Raw genomic sequence first — 12,215 nt, forward strand, 5'->3', positions numbered from 1 at the left:
CGGAGGCAACGCTAGCGGAAGTAGTCCCAAAACAAGATGATGTATCAGCGGAGGTGACCTCCTTGGTTGGCAGAGTGGCGAAGCTTGAACAGCGTGCTGAAGACACAGAAGGCAGAAATAGGAGGAATAACATTCGCGTGGTGGGCCTCCCTGAAGGGGCCGAGGGGCCGAATATGGTGGAGTTTCTGGAGAAATGGCTAAGCGCAGTTGTCGCACCAGGATGTCTGACCCCCTTCTACTCACTGGAGCGAGCACACCGTGTACCGGCTAGACCGCTGGCTCCTGGCAGGCCACCGCGAGCAGTAATAGCTAGACTCCTGCACTACAGGGACAGAGACATCCTCTTGCAGAAAGCCAGGGAAACGGGCCCGTTTAAAGTAGCCAATGGCGAAGCGACATTATTCCCTGACTTCACCTTGGAGGTCCAAAACAAGCGCGCCTCCTTCCTAGCCGTTAAAAGAACCTTGCGAGAAGAGGGGATAAAGTACTCGCTGCTCTACCCAGCAAGACTACGAGTGATTGCGGAGGGGAAGACCATGTTTTTCCAAACTCCAGAGGAGGCATGGGAATGGCTCGAAAGATCGGGGACACGGCCGACGCGACCAGCACCGGAGAACAGCGGGGCGAGCGGGACCCGGCGGGCCTCGAAGGGGAAAAGACTCAGAGACCGCCAGAGGCTAACATCAATGCGGACACAGAGGGAAACTGGCAAGAGAGAGGCCCTGGAGGCAGCGGCCAAGGTGGGTGGAGAGTCGCCGCCCCGGGAGATCTCTGAAGAAGAATCGGATGATACGGTTGTGTCCTCGCCCGGCGGCTCTGGGGACTCGACCTACGCACCAAGAGTGACCCCGCAGACCGCTGACGAACTTGCATAGATCGTGCCCGCACCAGCGCTGAAAGGCGAGACAAGATAAGAAGCGAAATGGCCCCTCCGGACCTGACCGCTCCCCCGGACCTGCCTCTTGCCTGTCAGTCCTGACTGGCGAGTATTGCGGTGATGTGTTTGAATAATTTGCAGTGTTGCAGAACTTATTGGGCAGCCTACAGTTCCGGAGGCGCCCTGGGGATGGGGAGTTGGGGTTTGCAGTTACTAGTTATATCGGCTACACGTGCGAAATGGTACGAGCATGAGGAAGGTACAAACTTGTGGGGGAATCGATCGGGGCCTTGGGCGTGCCGACCCTGCATACAACAGGCCTTGAGAATAGGATGGCGAACTACAATATCATAACTTGGAATGTCAGGGAGATGGGTACTCCTGCTAAGAGACATAGAATCCTTTCCTTTCTAAAAAGGAGAGGGGTGCAGATAGCTATGCTACAGGAAACCCACGTCGCATTCGGAGAGGGAGAGAAACTAAGGCGGAGATGGAGGGGACAGGTGTTTGCCGTCAGAATATTCAGTTTACGCAAGTGGAGTCCTGATTTGGATTAGGGCGGGGGTCCCCTTCACGATTGATTCCTCCAACATTGACAATGAGGGAAGGTTTGTCATATTAGAAGGGAGATTACAGGGGCTCCAGTTGACCCTGAGTTCTATATACGCCCCCAACCAGGACCAAACAACATTTATGACGAACCTGTCTAGGCACCTTACTCGTCAACACACAGGGGAAGTACTAATAGGTGGAGACTTCAACGCAATGCTCGACACTGACCTAGATAGATCTACCCCCCCACTACAGGGAGCAACATCAACCAAAACAGCAAAAAAATTAGTTGGGTGGCTAGACGCCTGGGGGCTGGTAGATGCTTGGCGGTTACAACACCCAGCGACCAGGGACTATTCGTTTTATTCGGGTCTTCACCAGGTACACACCAGAATCGATAGGATAGTTTGCACTGCGGGACTGGCTCGTAGAGTGACCCATGCTGAATACCTTGTCCGCACAATATCAGATCACAACCCTCTATTACTGACATTGAGAGTATCACAGGACAGACCCCCCATACCATCATGGAGAATGCTCCAGACAGCACTTGAAGATCAGGCATACAGGGAGGAATTAAGATGCTACCTAACAGAACATATAGAAACTAACCAGGGATCCACTTCCTCCAGAGGCATAGAGTGGGAGACACTCAAAGTGGGGACGCGGGGTCACTGTCTTGGACAGTCAGTGGGGATAAAACGTACGCTTGAGAGAGAATTAAACGCGCTGGAGAGGGTCATACATGAGGGGGAGCTGAGACAGGGCTCTGCAGGGCAAGTGGATGAAGAGTACGATCGTGCACGTAGAGAGCACTTCCAGGCTGAAGAGCGACTTAGATGCCATAGTATGCAAAGATACTTGGCATCCATACAGTCAGAGGAGGGAAGATCTGGTAGACTATTGGCATGGTTGGTGCGCCCGAACAGAGATAGTGACCCTATTGCAAGTGTATTAGACAGGGGAGGAACACGCAGACTTAGCCCAGAATCCATTAACGACGCATTTAGAGATTACTATACACACCTATATAGGAGGCCCACAGACATGGAGAGGGGGACCCTCGACAATTTCCTAACTCGGATACCTTTACCGGTATTGAGCCCAGAGGGCAGGGTCGGCTTGGGGGGCCCAGTGACTGCGGATGAGACGGTTGAGGCGATTGCACAGTTGGCCCCTGGGAAGACCCCTGGTACAGATGGTCTTCCAATGGACTTTTATAAAAAGTATAAAACCTTACTAGTCCCCAGACTGATATTGGGTATACGGAATCGGCAAAGAACGGAGAACTCCCACGCACATTGCGTGAGGCATTGGTAGTGCCACTTCCTAAAACAAATAGCAAGAAGGCATCAGTGACAGACTATCACCCACTATCAATGCTAAATAGCGACTTTAAGATCCTCAGTAAGATCCTGGCCAACCGGCTGTTGCCCCTTATGCCCACCCTGATACATCCTGACCAGAACGGTTTCATACCTGGTCGCAGCACCTCCCTAAACCTTAGGCGTATTTTCTCTATCATACATATGCTCAGTGAATCGAAGCCGCCAACCGGGACCTTGCTAGCAGTGGACTTTGAAAAGGCCTTCGACTCAATTAGGTGGGACTACCTGAGGGCGACAATGTTAAAGATGAGTCTGGGTGAGGGCTGGGTCGAATGGGTGGACCTGTTATACTCATCCCCGCTGGCAAGGGTCAAGACAGGTAGGACAATCTCTGGTGCCTACCCAGTGCACCGAGGAACCAGACAGGGATGCCCCGTATCCCCATTGTTGTTCGCTCTGGCGATGGAGCCCCTGGCGGCCTGGGTACGAGGGGAGGGAGCTGACAGAGGGATTCAGTGGGGACCAACTGATCACATTATATCGCTATATGCAGATGACATCTTGATCTATCTTAGAGATGGGGCGAGTGGTCTCCCCTGGGCCCTGAACGCCCTGGAGGAGTTTGGAGAAGTGTCAGGATTACGACTTAACCGTAATAAAACATATGTGTTCCCCCTGGTGCCTGGATATAGTTGTCCTGCAACATGCCCAACAGACCTGAAATGGGCCCCACGGACATTTAGATACCTGGGGATCCAGATCTATCATGACGTGGGAGACTTACGAGAGGGCAACCTTGTTAATGCGCTCCGATCCCTGAGACCCTCGGTAGAATTTTGGCGCTCTCTGAAGCTGTCGGTGATGGCCAGGGTGGCGCTCTCCAAGATGATCATGCTCCCCCGACTTCTCTACTACTTTGCCAACTTGCCACTGCTAATACCCCGAACATGGTTCCGCGACCTGAATGCAATTCTCAGAGAACTAATATGGGACAATGGGCGCAGGCGAACTACACTTACAACTATCTGCAGACCACCCAACGCGGGTGGCCTGGGAGCCCTCGACTTTGAGGCATACTATTTGGCATCCCAATTACAGTGGATACCCGGCTGGCTTGCGGGCCAGGGCCAACTGGATTTATATACAGCCCAAGGAGCAATAGACACTGTGTGGATTGCGACATGCATGACAAACAGAAAGATAACCCCCCCTGGGAACAATATAATGATAAAAGTGGCGCTGGCATGCTGGAAAAGATGCATGAAGAGGGCGGGAGTGGGCCCCCCGTATTCCCCAGCTTTGCCACTGGCGGTGCTTGCCATAGAACCCAGGGGGAGAGGGCCGGGAAACACCGGACTTGGCCCCTGGTTGTCAACTAGAATAGGAGTAGTGGGAGGACTCTTCAAGGAGGGAGTGCTGAGGGGATTTGCTGAATTAACGGAGGAGGGGGTTCCCGGGGGGCAGTTCCTGCTTTATGGGAGGCTAATACATACTCTTAAGACCCACTGGGGCACAGTGAACACGGAGCCTACCATACACGAGGTCCTGCACTAGCTGTTGACATTAGGGGAGGAATCACATCTGATCACTAAAATATATCGGGCCCAAGTTGAGGCAGCATTGGACCCATTACGGTCGCTGAGAGGAAGGTGGGAGGGCACAATTGGGCGGGAACTAACTGACTCAGAATGGAGGAGAACACTGGCCTACTCCCGGAAAATATCACGTAATGCACGGCTAAGATACATTCAGTATAATTATTTGCACAGAACCTACCTCACGCCTCACAGACTGTTCCGTATATATGGAGGGGCTTTGGGGAATTGCCCGAGATGTGGAGGAGGAGGGGCAGATTTTGACCACATGGTTTGGACCTGCCCAGCGTTCCAGACGGGCTGTAGGGAAATATTGCCCACCCTGTCTGAATTGTTTGAAACTGAGTTGAGACCCACCCCTGAACTGTGCCTGCTGGGCCTCAGACCAGCTGCGCTCTGCGGAAAAGTGGAGGGGCGCTTTTTGGACCTTTCCTTGGTCCTTTATAAGAGACTAATCTCGAGGGGCTGGAAGGCCACGGATCACCTTCCATTGTCTGACTGGAAAAGGGATATATCAACATGGTCTAGAGCTGAACTGCAGGTCCTAAAAGCAGAAGAAGCCAGAAATATTCGCCAGGTTCCCCGGAGTGGGAGAATTTAATGACGAACTGGGAAAGTATAAATAGGAGGCTGGCAAGCCCAGTAGGAGAAACCAGTGCAACTCAATCCACACCGAGGATGGAACCAAATGGTGGAAGCACATAGACAGGCACCCAAAATCAGACCCAAACCGCACATAGATCGCACCAAGAGTAAAGGTGGGAGGATAGTTGGATCCCTGACCCCTGAACCACTGACAATAATAGTAAGCAACGTGAGTGACCCGCCACCTCCACGGTGCGCCGGTGCGCCCTGGATTGCCATCTTCCCTCACCCAAAAATGAGCACATTACAGTACCTTCAAGCTAGCAACCACAAAAGCCATTTGCACGAAGCCGTAAAGTTGACCGTTTGTGGTCCTTTGATTTTCTTTTTTCTCCCCTTCCTCCTTTCCCTACCTCCAACTAGCTCAATACGAGTGTCAACAGAAATTGTACATCGCACACCTCGGGTTTCCCTCCCCCTCACCTTCCGCTTCTCCTCCCACCACCCTTACCTTCCTGTATCTAGTCCCGAGCACCACTCTCCCAAGTTACAAGGAAGAAGGGGTCCAAGTTTGTTGGTTGATTGTTGAATACACAGCACAGCGAATTACAGAAAGGAAATATACATTAACAAAGTAAATGTGCACAATTTATGGAATATAAATCATTAAGACCAACGATAATAAAGAGTGCAAACAATGAGTACAAAAAAGAATATAACAATATAAGCAAAAAATGCATGTAAAATGAACGAATATGAAACCGTGTAAAAACAAAATGTTAATAAAAATATATTTAAAAAAAAAAAAAGACATGAGAAACTGGCAAGCATTGCCCCAGTCAAAAACAAGAGAGTCTATAGTTACTGGGGTTCTGCAACCAATGAACAACAGAAACACCTCCAGGTAACCTTAACTAATTGAAAGTCAAAATGCCTTCCTACGGTATATTGCCTCCTATCCCATTGTTTGTAAACACCTGAGTACCCAGGGGTTACTGATCATATCACTGATATTAATGTAAGAACAATAAATGCGGATTCAAATATAGACTCTTTATGAATTTCCAGGACTGCTCGGCGCACAAAAGATGCCATATTTAAATGAGTTATAGCTATTAGCGTTGTAAACTCCTAACTGGACTTTTCTTGCCACATAAACTGTAATGAAAAGTAAAACAGTTTCACATAAGCGAGCCAGCGGTCGCCAGTAGAGTGAAGGAGACACAGAAAAGGAAACAGACGTTCGGTCGCAGTGAAACATAGCGGCAAAAGTGCAATTAACCATGTAACGGCAAAAGTGCAATCATCCATGTAACCTGCAAAAGTGCAATTATCTGTGTAACCGGCAAACGTGCAATTATCTGTGTAACAGGGTCGATGTCATGCAATCGCTTGACTACGGCCCAGGGAGATCGCGCTGCCTACGAAATAAATGGAAAACGTAATCCAGAAACCAAATAGAAAACATGGAGCCTCGTATATTTTCAGTAGCTGATAGGTGCGCTCGAGGAGGGCTAAACACCGGAAAAGGCATGATGTATACATGCCTTTCACTAATCAAGTCAAGCAAATTTTAAAAAGCAAGCCCACGAACCAACCATACTGATGGGTGTGGTTACAAGCTTGTAGAGAGATAACAACAGGGACAAAGGGCTTTGCGCGCTTGACCCTAAAAAAGGAAACACACTTTTTCCCTAGATAGAGCTCATATTTGAATGATATAGCAGGTGTAAAATGCTAAATGCAAGCAAGTAAAGCCATTTAGGCTCTGGTCATGAAATGCACTGACTTAGTTATTTACCTGGTGGGGTAAATAAGTACTATACAGAGTTTTTCCAATGGAAAATGGGATGTAACATATTATTCGGTGCTAAGCACACTCATTTCAGTATTCGGTGCTTAATGCATCAAATTTGTCATTTGTTTGTATATACTTGCCATTTTCCGCTGGTGAATTTGGCACATTTGATCTGCTGAATTTTACCGGGTAAGACCGTATTTATTGGGGAGGCTCCGTTGATGACCAAGAAACTTGGTAGTTTACTGCACTTATCAGAATTTAGGCCCAAATTTATACTCAGTTTGCACTGAAATAGAATCATTTCGCAAACTTAACTCCATATTTATATTTTGCCGCTAAACTCATCTAGCGTAAAAATACTGGAGTTACCGTCATTTTCTGGATGTGTGAAACCACCTTGCATCAATGAGATGCAAGGTAGGTGTTCCCGTCCTAAAAATGACTCTAAGCCCCTAGCGCCATATTTATCCAACCGTTCAAAAATGACACACAGGTGGGAGGCAAACCCAAAAAAGGACGTTAACCCAGATTCACATCAAATTGTAACGCCTGAGTCAGATGAGGCATTAAAATGAGTCCAACACACCACTACATAAGGAAAACACACAGAAGCAACATTGGCATCCCAAAGGACAAGATGGAAGTGTTACTGCTCCAGCTCGGGAGGCAACGCAGAGGACAACAACCACAACAGCAACCACCACCACTACGCCACACACAAAGGCGACTCAGAAGGCAGGAGATGATATTCAGGAACAGGCAACCCTCATTGGCCTCAGGGAAAAAGACCTCATTAGGACATACTGACTCAACCGTCAAGCCAATCTATGTCTGCTGCACCACATTGAGCCACAGATCATAGCCAGCCTGCAGACACCACATAATATACCGCCTGTCACAAAGCTGCTAGCTGTCCTGCATATGCTAACAAGTGGCTCATTCCAGACAATGGGTGCACTGGTTGCTGAAGTGTCACAGCTGTCTTTCTCGGTCTTCATGCTGAAGGTGTTAGACGCAATCATCTCTCTGACACCGCGCCACATCTGCTTCCCCAACACCCAGCAAATGGAGCAGGAGATAAAACAGGGATTTTACCAATTTTCTGGCTTCACACATGTGCTGGGTGCAATGGCCTGCACACATGTCCGACTTGTCCCGCCTGCAGCAAAAGAACATTTATACAGAAACCTGGAGCATTCGCATTCCATTAATGTGCAGGCCATTGTGGACCACCGTGGACTATTTACAAACATTTTAGCCACGTATCCTGGTAGCGTCCATGATGCCTACATAATCAGGCACCCAGGATCAAGGAACACTTCCAGGATGGCCAATATGGCAATGACCTACTAGTGGGTAAGTCAATAAACCTAGCAATATACACAAAACACACGAACCGTGTAGGACACACAAGACATACACCACTTCACAAACACATGGCCAGGGTTACATAGATGTGCAGGTAACAATACAAATGCATGATGCTGCAGTAAAGCACAATCAGTGCACAGCACAAACACATACACTCACATGTATGTAACACACCCACAACTTGACAGGCACGCCACCTGAATAACAGGTGGATATATGTACCCCTTGCTAACAGAAGATATCCACAAACCACTACAAGTACCCACAGGTTGGCTACTACATACACTTCACACACACATTACACCAAACAAAGAATAGCACAGAAATGTCAACGGCTTACACCATGCTCATGTAAAGAAAGTCACAGAGGCACAGACCATTAAATCATGCAGTGCAAGTCTCTGCCAGCACAAACATCCAATGCCAGACAACTGGTGCCAATACCAACTACATCTCATCAACACATACCTGACTTACCTGTAGTGTGCATATACATCTGCCTGATGCATTGGGCCACACACATAGGAATACAATATACCGACCATCACATATCAGGTGCCAGATTTGTGAAAGTGGCACCACACCTACTGTAGTGCCACCTCACATGCACCACTGACTGACCCACAACACCATCATGTCTGTACCATATACAATAATCGGCCCACCATTGGACAGAGTCACTCTTAGACAGCGCAGATCATGGATGCTATTTTGGGACCCTGTAGGAGTATTTAGGGCATCACTGACCTTACATGCACCAAGCTAAGGGACATATTTGCAAAGTAGCTGTGCCCAATCCCATAGTCTAGACTGTGCATGTGTTGACAGTATACATGCTGAATCATGTATTGGAAGATAGGAGAGACAAGGGTAGTAATGTTGATCATCCAGAAACAATGAGAAACGCACCCTTAGACACCTGATGGCTGGCACAAACATCAGCTGCCACTCAAGATGTCATGGCCTGCACTGTATGTACAAGTTGGCGGATGACCACTCTTTTGTGATTTGAAGCCACATTGTAAATAGGGCTCCCCTCCCATGGAGCACTTTGTGTGGAAGGTGCATGCAATGTGCGTTGCCACCACAAGATACATAGCATGATGACGCTGACTCAAATGTAGGTGTCACCTAAAACCTGAGGCATTGCCAATATCAAACACCACCCCATCGTTGGTGGTTGCAAGTTGCAATAAGGAAAATAACTGCTATTTTACCTCATATGAATGTGCCACCTATGCATGTTGCATACTGCTGCACACACAGAAAGGCTGGTATGTCCAGGCTTTGTAAGGCGCTACCATGTTTCACTTCATCTGACCCCATTGTGTTGCAAGGATGTGTCATATCCCCACTAGTGATAGCACACTACTACAAAGATGCACTACACAACACATGGCACATACATACTGAACATCAGTTAGGAATCCAAATTATATGTCCCAGGTCCTTGAACCAATTCCTAAGACTGCTATGCCCAACAACACAGTGCTAGTAAAACTTAGCAAAAGGCCAGAAACTCACACCATACCACAAACATGTCTGAGTCACAACCAACTCCAATTGACAATTGCCATGCTACATTCTAAACCTGTTGCAAGCTTTAACAACTGACATCTTTTATCCTTTGCAGCGGATCAGGGTTACAGAATACAGCCGTGGCTGATGACCACATTTGCAAACCCAAACACAGCAGCAGAGCATGCCCACAATGAGGGACACCGTCAGACAGGCAATGTGGTGGAAAGGGCATTTGGCATCCTGAAATCCAGATTCAGATGCCTGGACCTGACAAGAGGCAGCCTCATTTATGCCCCACCCATTGTATGGAAAATTATCTTCACATGTGCCATCCTCCACAACATATGTGTGCAAATAAACGTCCCAATGTATGACCAGGTTTCTGACCTGCCTGAGGAGGAGGCGGAGAATGATGCTGACGATATGAAGGGGGAATAGCACAATACAGCTGCTGGGGTACGCTGGAGACAGCATATTGTAGACAACTCTTAAACATAAGAACCACTGGAATCACCATGTTACATTTGTAAATAAACACTTCACATGTACAACCAATCCTGCTTTGGTCTATTCAATCTCCACTACATATACTATAGGAATGTGAGTCTAACCTTAGGGAGTATGTCACAGTTACTAATCTGACAAGTGATGTCGTGGCATCATATGTGATGTGTTGCATTGTACTGCCACCATCACACACATCACTTACAGCCTTATCAGTGGTATGTGACAACTGAAGGACACAATCCATGGACCACAACATATTTTGTACATTCACATTGACAACTTGCAAATCAATAGCTCATCACACCTAACTGCATCATGTCCCAATAGGATGTATGCAAGGGGCCCACAAATGAGGTTGGGGATGTTGAAAAATAGAAATTAAGTCATGTTGGAACTGAACACTGTCACAACTCAGTGTGAGGGTTGCAATGGCTGCATGGAACATGTGTGACGAGGGGTGGACATCATTGGTAACTATGGTCTTCATGATTTGCCCAGGGATATTAACCAGTGGAAAAAGTTGAGACTGCACAGTCTATCCATGGTAATCTGTCCTGCCATTGCCATGGGGCACAACCTTGACATAGGGTAAACATGACCTCACTCATTGCACGGACACATCTGTGGTATGCACATTAGTATGGATGAGAACATATGCAACTAGAGCTGCAGGTCCACTATACAAAAATAACAACCATTGGTAAATGCAATGAGTGAAATCCAAAATATGCGATCCAACCATATTCTGGTTGGAATGTAGGCAGAGTGTGTCATACACATTATGTACCAAAGATGTACACATGTCAGTCAATCTGCTGTCTTCACACAGCTCTCCATAAATTCCAAGTCCAAATATGGAGACAGATATAGGGTCACATTTCCTATGTAGCAATAGTGCGCCCATCATCAACAATGCCTGACCTGCGTATGCAGCTTTAAATTGTATGCTGTGTATGACAACCTCACACATCACATACCAATACACTGTACACAATCAAATTTCAGAACTATCACATTGTACTGAATGCCAAACATATGTGGATACACTGTTGTCACACATGCATATATATGCATGACGTGCAAAAATTTGCATGCTATTGACTGCGTAACACACACATTGGTGTAACAGACCAATCACACACTTACCATATTGTTGCGTGGACTACCAAATGTGGCCATATCCTATCTGCCACATTGCAGCACAGCCCATGTCATGAGTATGGTGAATCAGGGTGCATCTAAGGGCAAAGCAAAAAAACACACAATCAGGAAATGAGCCAAACGATATGACGCAAATGTGTCTAAAACATCTACAAATGCAAAGAAAATGACACATGGGCCCTTAGCGTGAATTCTACGTTCACACTCCTCTTCATACAGCCATTGGCGAAATCGCTGCATATCGGTCATGCATCAATGTAAATGACGCACATCGTTATGTGTCTAAAAAAACTACCCAAATGTCAAATCTGTTAAATTAAAACAAGCATAACTGAAAAACGTGACACACGGGGACAGGAAGTGATGTAATAGGAAATCCTGTCTACAGTCAATGGTTCAGTGGTTGCAGTTTCATTTTCTTTTTCCAGTCTGTGCCTTTGTGACTGTGTGGTTGTGTATTGGAGCTGGTGGTTGAGTCTTGGTTGTGTTTGGAACTTTGTGGTGTCCCTTGTGTCGTGTCCAGTCGAAATTTGTATGTATTTTGTCCCTGTACTTGTGGTTTTGTCTAGTTTTTGTCCAGTTTTGTATTTGTACTGTGGGGTGTCTGTCCGGGGTTGTTAGTTATTTGGGATAGTTGGGATAAGTTAGTGGGGTTAAGTTTCCGTTTATACTTTTATTTTGACTTTTTTGGGGTCAACTCTGACCATCAGTTGTCATGTCTGGAAAGGGCAGGATGACTGGAATGTCAGCAGATGAGCTTGGTGGTTTTGTATAGCGGGTATCAGGCTACCTGCCACTGTTGGTTGAGATGGGTGGCCGGGTGATCCTTGGCTACCAGACCAAGGCTAAGAGGCTGCAGTGGGGTAAGGTCCTCCACCACCTGAAGCGCATTTACAAGACTGGTAGGAATGAGCACC

The 12,215-nt window shown here is 47.4% G+C and overlaps 1 long non-coding RNA gene across 1 annotated transcript in view; it reads right to left on the reverse strand.

Moving 5' to 3' along the window:
• The window catches only part of LOC138304060 (uncharacterized), a 775,383-nt gene that overhangs the window by 458,031 nt on the left and 305,137 nt on the right, over positions 1-12,215 (reverse strand). The window contains exon 2 of the long non-coding RNA XR_011205492.1: positions 11,284-11,375. This is a non-coding gene — a long non-coding RNA (uncharacterized lncRNA). The remainder of the gene's footprint in view (positions 1-11,283; positions 11,376-12,215) is intronic.

The sequence above is a fragment of the Pleurodeles waltl genome, chromosome 7, assembly GCF_031143425.1.
Source record: "Pleurodeles waltl isolate 20211129_DDA chromosome 7, aPleWal1.hap1.20221129, whole genome shotgun sequence".
Lineage (NCBI taxonomy): Eukaryota > Metazoa > Chordata > Amphibia > Caudata > Salamandridae > Pleurodeles > Pleurodeles waltl.